Source organism: Danio aesculapii, chromosome 4, assembly GCF_903798145.1.
Source record: "Danio aesculapii chromosome 4, fDanAes4.1, whole genome shotgun sequence".
Classification (NCBI taxonomy): domain Eukaryota; kingdom Metazoa; phylum Chordata; class Actinopteri; order Cypriniformes; family Danionidae; genus Danio; species Danio aesculapii.
The window spans coordinates 24297353-24309628 of NC_079438.1; positions in this window are offsets into that span (position 1 = coordinate 24297353).

Consider the following 12276-nt stretch of genomic DNA (forward strand, 5'->3'; position numbering starts at 1 on the left):
CATCCTCTGGGCTGTCAGATTGTACACACATCTTTGGACTGTCAGACTGTACACACTTCTCTGAACTGTCAGACTCTAAACATTTCCCCTCTCCTCTGCTGTTTGATTTTTAGTGTGTTGGACAACACTGTTTCCTCTAACCCCCTGACGTCCTTCTATTATATGTCCAAATGACATAAAGCCATTGTCAATTTTTAAAGAGCCCATATTATGGGTTTTTGAAAATGCCCTTCCATGTAGTGGGTAACACAGCTCTAAGTGAAGTGAAATATCCAGCTAAGGCTTAAATCTGTAAGTGTACAGTGTTTAAAACTATTGATTCATCTATAAAAGAGTCGACTCATAGTGCTTCAACGAGTCGCTTGATAACGAGTCATTAGGTTGTTTCGCGATGACGCAGCCACGAAACACAAGCCTAGCCAGTAGTTACGCGCGCAAACCAGGAGATTTGAAACCTGCGGCCCCGCCACTAACACAGAAAAAACACTAGACCACACACACACAGACGCCGCCGGGCGAATGAAGTCACGCTGTGCTCGATGGATAATATTGACAGTCTCTACCCAAAGATGAGTTGTTAACCTGGTACAGTACACGCGGTTACTCTTTATATCTCTTATCACATGTAAGCCACGTAAAAACGCGACGCGTGCCGCTTTGTTTTTGGATTTAACGTTAAAGGCTTTTGTGAGCTCGCGTTCCACTGCCGTTTGTCGTTGCTATGGCGATCGATCGTAAGCTAGGAGACAGGAGACTCGTGTCACGTTCCTAGTTCTTTGAGGAGCGTTGTGTGTGTGTGGTGTGTGTGTGAGAGAGAGAGAGAGAGAGAGAGAGAGAGAGAGACTCGCGTCGCTTTCCCTAGTTCTTCTGAGGAGCGTTGTTGTGTGTGTGGAGAGAGAGAGAGAGAGACTCACGTCGCTTTCCCTAGTTTTTCTGAGGAGCGTTGTGTGTGTGTGTGTGTGAGAGAGAGAGAGAGAGAGAGAGACTCGCGTCACTTTCCCTAGTTTTTCTGAGGAGCGTTGTGTGTGTGTGTGTGGTGTGTGTGTGTGTGTGTGTGGAGAGAGAGAGAGAGAGAAGAGAGAGAGAGAGACTCACGTCGCTTTCCCTAGTTTTTCTGAGGAGCGTTGTGGTGGTGTGTGTGAGAGAGAGAGAGAGAGAGAGAGAGAGAGAGAGAGAGAGAGAGAGAGAGAGAGACTCGCGTCGCTTTCCCTAGTTCTTCTGAGGAGCGTTGTGTGTGTGTGTGAGAGAGAGAGAGGGAGAGGGAGAGAGAGAGACTCGCGTCGATCTCCCCAGTTCTTCTGAGGAGGGTTGTGTGTGTGTGAAAAAAGCCTTACACTATGAAGCTGCTGTGTGCACTGTGACTACTTTTATATAGTTGATTACCAGCTGGGCATTTCACTCGTCTCGTGCTGAAGCTGTCACTGTCGACCATCGCAGCAGGCTGTCATCGGTCCAATCAGCGCAGATTGCTTCGCGCTGAGGAGGGGGTTGGAACAAATGAATCGCTGAACGATTCATATGGGAGTCGTTGGGATAATTAGGTAAAAATAAATGCAGATTATAAGACCATCAAAGGTTTTATGACCTTGCATGCATATTAGACTGTTGTTGGAGACCCTTACAACCTAAATATGACCCTATTTCTGTATAATATGGGCTCTTTAAGTGTGTTTTTGCCAAAAATGTTTGTGGCCAATTTTTCCCAAACGGGGGAATTAAAAGCAGTGTTGTTGTTCATGTCTTCGGCAGTGACATTTTTTTTATCACCTCTGTTCCTCCAGCCGCACTCCACAGGTCTTTCCGCAATGCTCCCTTTCCTCTTTTTGTCTTTCCCATGCTGCAGTCCTATATCTTTCTGCACAACTTGGTATAGAAATGGCAGTACTGGGTTTTCAAACAGCTTTTAAATATTTTAAAGGACCATTTTAAAGGAGTTTTCAATTATTGATCATTTGATATTTGCTAATTGATTTCAAAGTGTGTGACAATTTGTATACAGATACTATGGAAGTTGTGTGTGTGTGTGTGTGTGTGTAATATAGTAATATTAAAATAAGAACAAGTAGCAGTTCATATTTTTTATTAGGTGTGAAGTCAGTCTTTCACAAAAACATTGTCTGATACATTCAGTAAAGGATTTAGGATATGGCAGGAGCAGCATGAATAGCCAGTGTAAATTTATGGCAAGGAAATTGCTAGGCTGTTTGATAAAGCATTTATTATCTAAACGTGTTTACTTTATTTTTTAACAGGAATCACGTTTTTTCATTTTTTTTCCAGTTTTTAAATGTAATACTTCTCCGGGTTGTTTAATTGTGCTATTCAAATAAATTATTGCCGTTGTTTCGGTGTGTTAAGTGTGTATTTGTGACTTGTCATATCTATGTTTAAAAACCCTCCAGTATGGCATTTGCATCACACGAACTTCAATTGTGACAGTCTACTTTGCAAAGGCTATAGAAATAAAGATCACTGAACCGAGTTAAAAATACAAAACAGCATCATCTTGTGTCAACTTGTCGATGAAATGCTTTTCGACCACAGTTTCGCACTGGATCGTTTAAAAAAACAAACAAAAAAATGAGCCTTTTTACAAAATATTCGATGTTGATTTGTTATTTGTTGAAACAAGGGTACTGCATACCCAACACAATCTTACGGCAATTCGTAACTTTTTGATTTAGTGGCTAATTCATACGAATTAGTACGATCTAATTCGTACAATTTAGTACGATTTGCTCATCCGCCAATGACGGTTGGGTTTAGGGGTGGGGTTAGGTGCCACGCCTCCTTTTTAAAATCGTACAATTTCGTACGACTGAACTCGTACGAATTCGTACGAATTAGCCACTACACTGTCAAAACGTAAAATACTTACGTTTTCTCGTGAGATCAGGCTGGCATACCTTTTTTTTTTCCCATCGACCATCTTTTCACTGAATGTAGAACACTAAACTAAAACACTAGGCTACCCACAGTATAGTAAACACGTAGCTTTAAACAAAGAATTCAGAATTTCTTACACAAGTGCTTAAAAAATGCTTTGTGGTGACAAAACAATGATGTGACAAGAAAGCAAGTGACGGCAATTTAAACAAGCTATGTATAGTCTGTCAGCATGAATCGAATTTTTTGTTCTCATAAAAACAGCTACTGGTAAACCACCAGATTCTAGGTGATAATTCCCAATTGAATTAACGTAAATAACCCATCTTTTAAAAGTTTGCAGGCTGGTAAACGTACATACGAAACACTTTTGAAGTAGGCTAAAGATAAACGACTAGCCTTTTATCTTGTCAGTATGAATTTTCAGCTTGAGCTGCTACCATGTGAAAGGGTAAAAATGAACAACCGACAGATTTTAAAATGTGTTGGTGGCCAATCATGTCAGATGACCAAAATAAGCGACACTAATCTTAATTCTTTGATTTATTTGAAAAGTAAATAAATGAATTAAAAAGAAAAACTATTATTATTACTATTATTATTGTTATTGCATTTAAATTATCCAATTCTCTTAAAGTATTTGTACAAAAATAGCTTTAAAATCAATGAATAGTTAAAACAGCATCTTTCTGAAACTAAGATTTTAAATTCTTGTAACGGTGTAAAGTCATGTGATGCATCTTGCTACTCCTTTTTGCCAAGGCCATTGCAAAAATACATAATTTACACAGATACACACACACACACACATATATGTATGTGTATATATTATATATATATATATAACTATATATATATATATATATATAATATATATATATCACACATACACACACCATATACATATATATATAATATATATACACATACACACACACATATATATATATATATATATATATATATATATATATATATATATACAAATATATATAAACTAAATGCGAAAGACGACAAAGAATTTTTTCTTGTTCAAAGTTTTATAGGCTTGGTATAGGCTGGGCCTACACAATGATTGTCCAATCAGAGAAGCTGCGGGGGGGGTCACACCCCAGTTCCCTCCTCTAGAGGCGGTGGCACATTGTGTGGGTGCCGCTTTGATAGGATAACTTGTTAAAGTAAGTATCATAACATGGACACCTTTCATAGTATGGGTTCTTCATATAAACCAATGCATTTGAAACTTTCCTAGCTTTCCATCAATACCAAACATGAAGTATTTCACAGCATTCTGTAGATTTCATTGTCACCGAGGGCTATAACTCAATAACTATCCATAACAGTTTTGTTAAACACATGGAACATGTACACACAAAAACCTACAGAAAGTTAAAGCAAACATACCATTACTCAAATAAACACAATTTTACTTGAATGTCCATTTAATCTTTGGAAGCTTTTCTGATCACTTCGGTTCCTGCCTGAGAATGGGTATTGCCCTTGCAGACGCCATTGCAGGTGCGAACAAAAGGGGCTTTGCTGAGTATTCTCAAAACTGGTTTGGGGGGTCTTTGAGTGTAGCCTCCTTATTGTGTTAAGATGTAAAGTTAATTAGCACACATTTGTGATCGCAACTGGCGAGTCATCCTGTGGATAACCTGTTGCTGGGTGCCTGTGGATTGCTTTAAAATGAAATCAAAGCTCAGACATGTAGGCACCAGCCAATCTTTTAAGGATAATATGGTCTGTGACTTGTTCGGTTCTGGAAGGATTCGTTGACTCCCTACAACTTAATACCTGTCGCTCTGCCTAAATCAGAAATATTTATCAAGTTTGTATCTACTCAAAAAATTAAATGTAGTAAACTAGAAAGAACCTTAAACTTAAAAATAAGAAACTTAACTAATAAAACACTAATAAAAGATGCAACACAGGACAATTGAATGGGCTTTTTAAACTTGAGGCCATGTTTATACTGCAAAACTAACCGTCCTGGAGCTCCACCTTCTTTAATGTGTGGTGCCTTCACACTGATTTGTTTCTCATTCTGGGAGTCAAACAGACAACATCATCCAAAACAACACTAGCCACATGAATACACTAGAGAGTAGAGTACAGATGTATCCGCACCTGTACAATCACTTGCAAAGAGATGTTAGCTTTAGAGATGCTGTTTGCCAGATGTTTATGAAAACTGTTCTTCTCTCAGGCTGCCATCATTGTGTTTACGGTAACGCGAGAAGCGCAACACATTACAACTAATCCTACTGCAGTGTAGGGAGTCTTGGAAACAGTATACTGTCCACTCAGCCTTTTCAAACATTATCAGACATGAAACATCCTGTGCACATGAGAAATGTTTTGCTGCATTCATTGTCATGTGTGCAACTTTTTGTCCTGTGTTTCTTAAGCTGCGCCGAATGAGCAAAACTCTGTAGACGCTGATCAGATCTGTACGGTTTCACTCCAGTGTGAATCCTCTTCTGTTTTCAGATGTTTAACTGATTAAACCTCTTGTCACAGTGTAAACCGTCTGGTGGTTTTAATTTTGAAGCTGTAACAAAAGTCTTCTCACACTCAAGCACATATACTCTTTCCACCACCAGTGTGGATCTTCATTGTTCATTAAGGTTTACTGATCGGTTGATAAACTCATCCCACACTGAGTTTATGTAAATGGTTTCTCTCCAGTGTGGGTCTTCTTGTGTTTATTAAGGTCTGAGGAGCGCTGAAAACTCATCCCACACAGAAGCTGCAGTCACACTAGTTTGTGTAGGAAAGTCCATAATGGGGTTGCAGTTCTTATAGTACCCACTAGATGGCGGACCTCATCATTTGACAGACATTTACCACTATCGATTTAAAAGCATGCACATGGCACAAATCACATGTGAGGCATGTTGAGACTGCAAGATATCTACCCTGTGTGCGTTCATGCCAAGAAAGTGGAGTTTATTTACTGATTTTCACCAAAATATGTACAATACTTATATTAATACTGTTGTGAATAATATATGTAATGTTATATAATCCTTTAAATGCATATATTTGCATTAATCTGATGTTATATGTCAATCTGTGTTGGGAAGCTAATATACAAGTTCAAACTATTTATGCTACAGCATATTTCTTTGTTGAATTTACGTATACATTTTGATTGATGGTGTAAAAGTCATTCTTATACACTACAGATTAACAGTGAATTTATTCATGTATTTGCAGATTGTTTTCTTTTGTAATCAGAATGGACACGTTTGATTGTTGTTAAGTGATACACCTGTAATATTTTTTTGATATTCAATTTGCCCATTTTATGTTCAGACCACACACACACACACACACTCACACCCCATTTGTACCTATACCAACAACAGGTGACCTGTACTAATACAGGCACTCATTAAAGATTTTGTTGGATGAAATTCTCTGAGCCCTTTACTCTCTTACCAGAGTCTCCAGTTTTCAAAGACTATCAGAACAATCCAGATGTTCCACCTCTACAGTTTGAGCATGCAAAATTCTGTTGTATGGTGCTGCAAAATGGGGCGGGATTAAACAAATGATTAGACATTTTAAAAAGTGAGCGTTTGGCCATTTTAAATTTCTATCCAGAGAGGTCATATTTGATCTTTGTTTGGCCTTACAGTCAAGTGATACGATTTTGCAACGTCAGAGTTCACCAAGCTTGAACCTTTGCAACGCAGTGAACTGTGAAACTTGACGCACGAACTTGGTTTCCGGTGTGACGCATTCGCGTGCATATGAAAGGAAGTCTATAGGGAGAAAAGTCCAGTTGTGACCACGGCTTAAGTGCAAGTAAATGGTTTCTTGTCAGTGTGGCTCATCCTGTGTAGATTAAGGGATGATGATCGGCTGAAACTTTTCCCACATTGAGAGCATGTGAATGGTTTCTCTCCAGTGTGGATCCTCGTGTGTTATTAAGGTGTGATGAGGAGTTTAAAAACTCTTCCCACACTGAGTGCATATGAATGGTTTCTCTCCAGTGTGGATCCTCATGTGTTGATTAAGTGATGATGATTGGCTGAAACTTCTTCCCACACTGAGTGCATGTGAATGGTTTTCTCTCCAGTGTGGATCCTCATGTGTTTATTAAGGTGTGATAAGCAGTTAAAAACTCTTTCCACACTGAGTGCATGTGAATGGTTTCTCTCCAGTGTGGATCCTTGTGTGTTGATTAAGAGATGATGAGCAGCTGAAACTCTTCCTACACTGAGTGCAAGTGAATGGTTTTCTCTCCAGTGTGGATCCTCATGTGTTTATTAAGAGATGATGAGCAGCTGAAACTCTTCCCACACTGAGTGCAAGTGAATGGTTTCTCTCCAGTGTGGATCATCATGTGTTGATTAAGGTGTGATGATCGGCTAAAACTCTTCCCACACTGAGTGCATGTGAATGGTTTCTCTCCAGTGTGGATCCTTATGTGTAGATTAAGGGATGATGACAGACTAAAACTTTTCCCACACTGAGTGCATGTGAATGGTTTGTCACCAGTGTGGCTCATCACATGTAGATTAAGGGATGATGATTGGCTGAAAGTCTTCCCACATTGAGTGCATGTGAATGGTTTCTCTCAGTGTGGATCCTCGTGTGTAGATTAAGGTGTGATGAGCAGTTAAAAAACTTTTTCCACACTGAGTGCATGGTAAATGGTTTCTCTCCAGTGTGGATCATCATGTGTTGATTAAGGGATGATGATTGGCTAAAACTCTTCCCACACCGAGTGCATGTGAATGGTTTTCTCTCCCGTGTGGATCCTCATGTGTAGATTAAGGTGTGATGAGCAGTTAAAACTCTTCCCACATAGAATGCATGTGAATGGTTTCTCTCCAGTGTGGATCCTCGTGTGTCGATTGAGGTGTGATGATTGGCTAAAACTCTTCCCACACTGAGTGCATTTGAATGGTTTCTCTCCAGTGGTTCATCATGTGAATCTTAAGTTTGCTTTTGCTTGCCAACGTCTTTCCACACTGAGTGCAGGTGCAACGATTCTTGTCTCTCCTTTTCAAAATACCATCAGTCTGAAAATGGGTTTTTTTCCTCAATTTTGACATGATGTTCCTCCTCTTTATTCCCCTCATTCTCTTCAATTAGGTCTGAAATAAATAAATAAAACATTAGTTTTCATTAAATCTTAAATTTCTCATGAAAAGCTGAAAGTGAAGAGACACTGGAAACATTGGCTACACACAGTGTAATTTTGATGCACATTAAATGTAAAATAAATCAATAATATTATGTTCGGTCCATTAACATGTACACATTTAAGCAGATTCAATTCAATTCCACTTTATTTATCTAGTGCTTTTACAACGTAACTGTGTCAAAGCCGCTAAACATAGAAGTTGTAGCAAACTGAAACTGTGTCAGTCCAGTTTTCAGCGTTTCTCATAAAAGTCATTTTGGTCTATTGATAAGACACGATTTGGAAAGCTGTAAATGGCCTATTTTTATTCATATATATATTCATAATTACAACAATTTTTTTTCTAAAATTTGTAAAGCAGACAGGGAATACTTGTTCATTCTGTGCCTGACTGGTAACGCATCAGAAAAAAAGTTTGGGGTAACAGCTGCACAAACAGCTGAATATTTTCCTCACAGACCTGAGACATACCTGTACAGCATCTGCATAAAGGCTGAAATGTGCACCTTTCCCCTTGTGTGCTGTTGGGTCATTTTCATCCATTCTGGGGTGATTTTGAGGCTTAATTTGGCCACAACTTTCTGTGTTTCAGCAAACCAACTGATATTTTTGGACATCTTATTTTGACATATTCTGGGAAAATGCTTTGAAATAAAAAAAACCTCATACACTCTGGGCAAATTTTCTCCCTTTTCGTTATATTCAAGGCTGTTTTTTTCTTAATTGGCCTCTATTATAACAACTTTTTTTTTGATTGCAAAGCCATGACAGCATATAATCATGCATTTATGATTGTTGGTGTTTTCTGTGATGACAGTCAACATTGTTTCATTGGTCTCCACCCATGGGACGGCAAAAAGGAAATGGGTGAGAGTACAAAGAAAGAGTGGGAGAGTTGAAGAGGGCAGGAATATGTGTGTGTGTCGAAGAAAGAGAAGTTGACTGAACTGTTGCAGTGAGAGGAAACGAGTGGAGAACTGGGTCGAGACGAGCAGTGTAAACTTAACGACTGGCTGTGAGAAACCAAAAGTAAAAGTACGTATCAAAGCAACAGAGCAAAAACCGCTGTCTTGTTACTGAAGTGCTTGTGACGTCTGTGAATGAGTGCGTCACCAAAGACTTCAGTGCAGTGTGTCCTTACCGATTTATCTCGCTGGCATGGAGTCAGCTGCCGAAACCATTATTTTTCCCCGTTTTCAATCTGATGAATCTGCTGGCCTGAAATCATTTGTATTTTTACCTTTCACTTCATTTGAGTTATACGGGCTGAGGGTTCTGTGTTTTATTGTGATTATTGTTATATTGTTTGTTTTGGACTTGCGATTGGAGCGGCGGTTTAATATTGCTCTTATCCTAAATACTATTACCTTAAACCTACACTACCTACACTGGAAAATAGTGTTTAAGTGTCGGAGTCTAGCTATTCTGAGTGTAATTCAACTTGAATCAGGATGAATATAGGCCGAAGCAACTGTAGGGTGGCGGAATTCCCTACTAGTCTCCATGCTAATTTTAACCCCAGAGCGCAAGCTGCATCTAAGAAAGAAACGGCTCCCGCGAGGGATAACAGTGCGGTCCTTCAGCTATTGATGCATTAAAGGGTGACTTGATTGCTAAATTAAAAAGAAAAGGCTGTTGCACACTCAGTTGAACTTTACAATCAAATTGACCAGCTTCAAAACGGAGTTGCGCAATGCTGTGGAGCAACATTAGTGACTGGTCTGGAGTCTGTGTTGGGTGGATACTCCGACTCTCTTACTACCCTAGAAAAATAGTTTAGTATCGTGAAAAATGGAGCTGGCTCTGCTGAGAGACCAAAGCGAGGATCTTGAGGAGAGGTCTCGCCGCTCAAATCTCCACATTACGGGAGTTAAAGAAGATGGGAGGATGGCAGATGCATAAAAGAGTTTTTAGCCGGCCTCCTGAAAGATACCCTGAAGGTCAAGAAGACTCCACTTCTAGACCAGGCACACCGCACTCTACACTGCAAACCAGTGGACGACAAGGAACCGCCACGCGCCTTTGTGATTAAATGCCACTACTTTTCCAAAAAAAGAGGGAATTTTGAAGAAAACCATTGAAATGAAGGCAATCACGACAATACAAATGTTAACGTCACTCTCTGGTGAACATTTAAATTACCACTATAGCACATGTTCGTTGTTGTCTAGTTCTCAAGTATATTTGTCAATAATGGGGTAGCTTTGTTGTAAAACATCAAGAGCTGTTCAAATTTATTTGTTTTATACGTGAGGTCCCACATGGTAAGCTAGTTAAAAGTGGGAGTAGCTGGAAGTGGATGCAACTTTACAACGCAAGGTTTCAATATTGTGTTGTTTCGTGTTTATAAGTTTATGTGCGATCACCTGTTTTTTTTTTTCTTTTTTCTCTCTCTTTTTTTTCTTTCTGCTCTCTCCCCCAGACCCCCTACATACAAAACCCACAGATACCTTCAGATGTTTCTGATAAATGTTTTCGACAGCGCTCCATAAAATGTGTGGAGTAAAGACAAACTTACCAGTTGGAATGTGCGGGGGCTAAATTACCCAGTGAAACGAAACAAGGTGTTCGCATATCTTAAAAGTTAAATCTGATACTGTATATTTACAGGAGACACGTCTGTTGAAAAAGGACTATTCTAAACTTTATAGAGGAGGCTATACACAAATATATCATTCTAACGTCAATAGCAAAAGGAGTAGCTTTGCTGTACTTACACATAAGAATGTACAGTTTGTTATGGAGTCAAATGTGTTGGATAAAAATGGCAAATACAGAATAATGCAAACTTTTAACATGTCTGTGGTCCTGGCTAATTTGTATGCTCCTAATTGAGACAATGCACAATTTTTCAGTGATTTATTTTTCATTTTTCCTAGTCTCGACTCACACAATTTAATTTTAGGAGGCAGTTTAAATAGTGTTTTGCACCCCAATTTTGGACCGCTCAAGCACTTCGAGTAATACGTTAAGTCAGCCAGCACAATGTATAAACTCTTTCCTTCAGACATATGGCGTAAGTGACCCCTGAAGATTTAAATATCCATCTTCCAAGCAATTTTCCTTCTATTCACCGTGCATCAAACCTATTCCAGGATTGACCATTTCTCCTCGACAAGCAGTTACTTCCCTTAATGTCAGAAGTAGAGTATGGTAGTATTGTTATTTCGGACCATTGTCCAGTCTCAACTACAGCTATGTTTCCAGGCAATGTAACTCCCCAACGTTAACTCAAGACTCTTGGCAGACGACGTTGATTTGTAAAATGTATTGATGCTCAAATTGATTTCTTCCTTGAAACAAATGAATCCCCAGAGCTAAGTTATAGCATCCTCTGGGATACTCTGAAAGCATATATAAGAGGACAGATTATTGCATATCAAGATGTGCAAATAAAAGAATGTCAAAACGGCTTACAGAGATTATGAATAAAATTAATACAATTGATCAGCTACACTCAACATCACCTTCCAAAGAGCTCCATAAGAAAGACTTATTCTGCAAATGGAATATGACTCCTTGACTAGTGAAAATGCAGAGGATCTCCACATAAGATCATGACAGATTAATTATGAACATGGTGAACGAGCTGGCAGGATATTATGTTACCAACTGAAATATTCCTCAGCAGTTGGTTTTATAGCAGCAGTTTAGTAAGGATGATGGCAGTATTATTACTGATCAACAAGGAATTAATGATCAATTCAAAAACTTTCTATAAATATGACGAATATGAACATATTGAGAGCTTTTAAATTATTTAGAATTACCATCCCTCTGTGATTCAGATCAGTTGGCATTAGAAGGAAATATAACACCTTCTGGAATTGAAAATGGAATAAAAAAATTGAAAACCGGAAAAAGCACCAGGCCCTGATGGCTTCCCGGCCGAGTTTATAAGAAGTTTTCTGCCAAGCTCACACCCCTGTTGTGCAAGGTATTTGCTGAAGCTCTTGTCTCGGAATCACCCCTCCCCCTCCATGACATCGGCTGTTATAACAGTACTTCTTAAAAGTATAAGGATCCACTTAAATGTGAATCTTATCTATCGTTAAGCTTACTCTGCTGTGATTATAAGATCCTGGCTAAAGTGCCAACCCAGTCTCACGGCAGTTCGTGAAATAGTCACGAAATTTAATCTATTGATTCGTGTTCATGGGCACGAATTTCCCTCTTTTTTCGTGTCACCTAGCACGAATTTCCATCCAATGTATTTCAATAGGAAA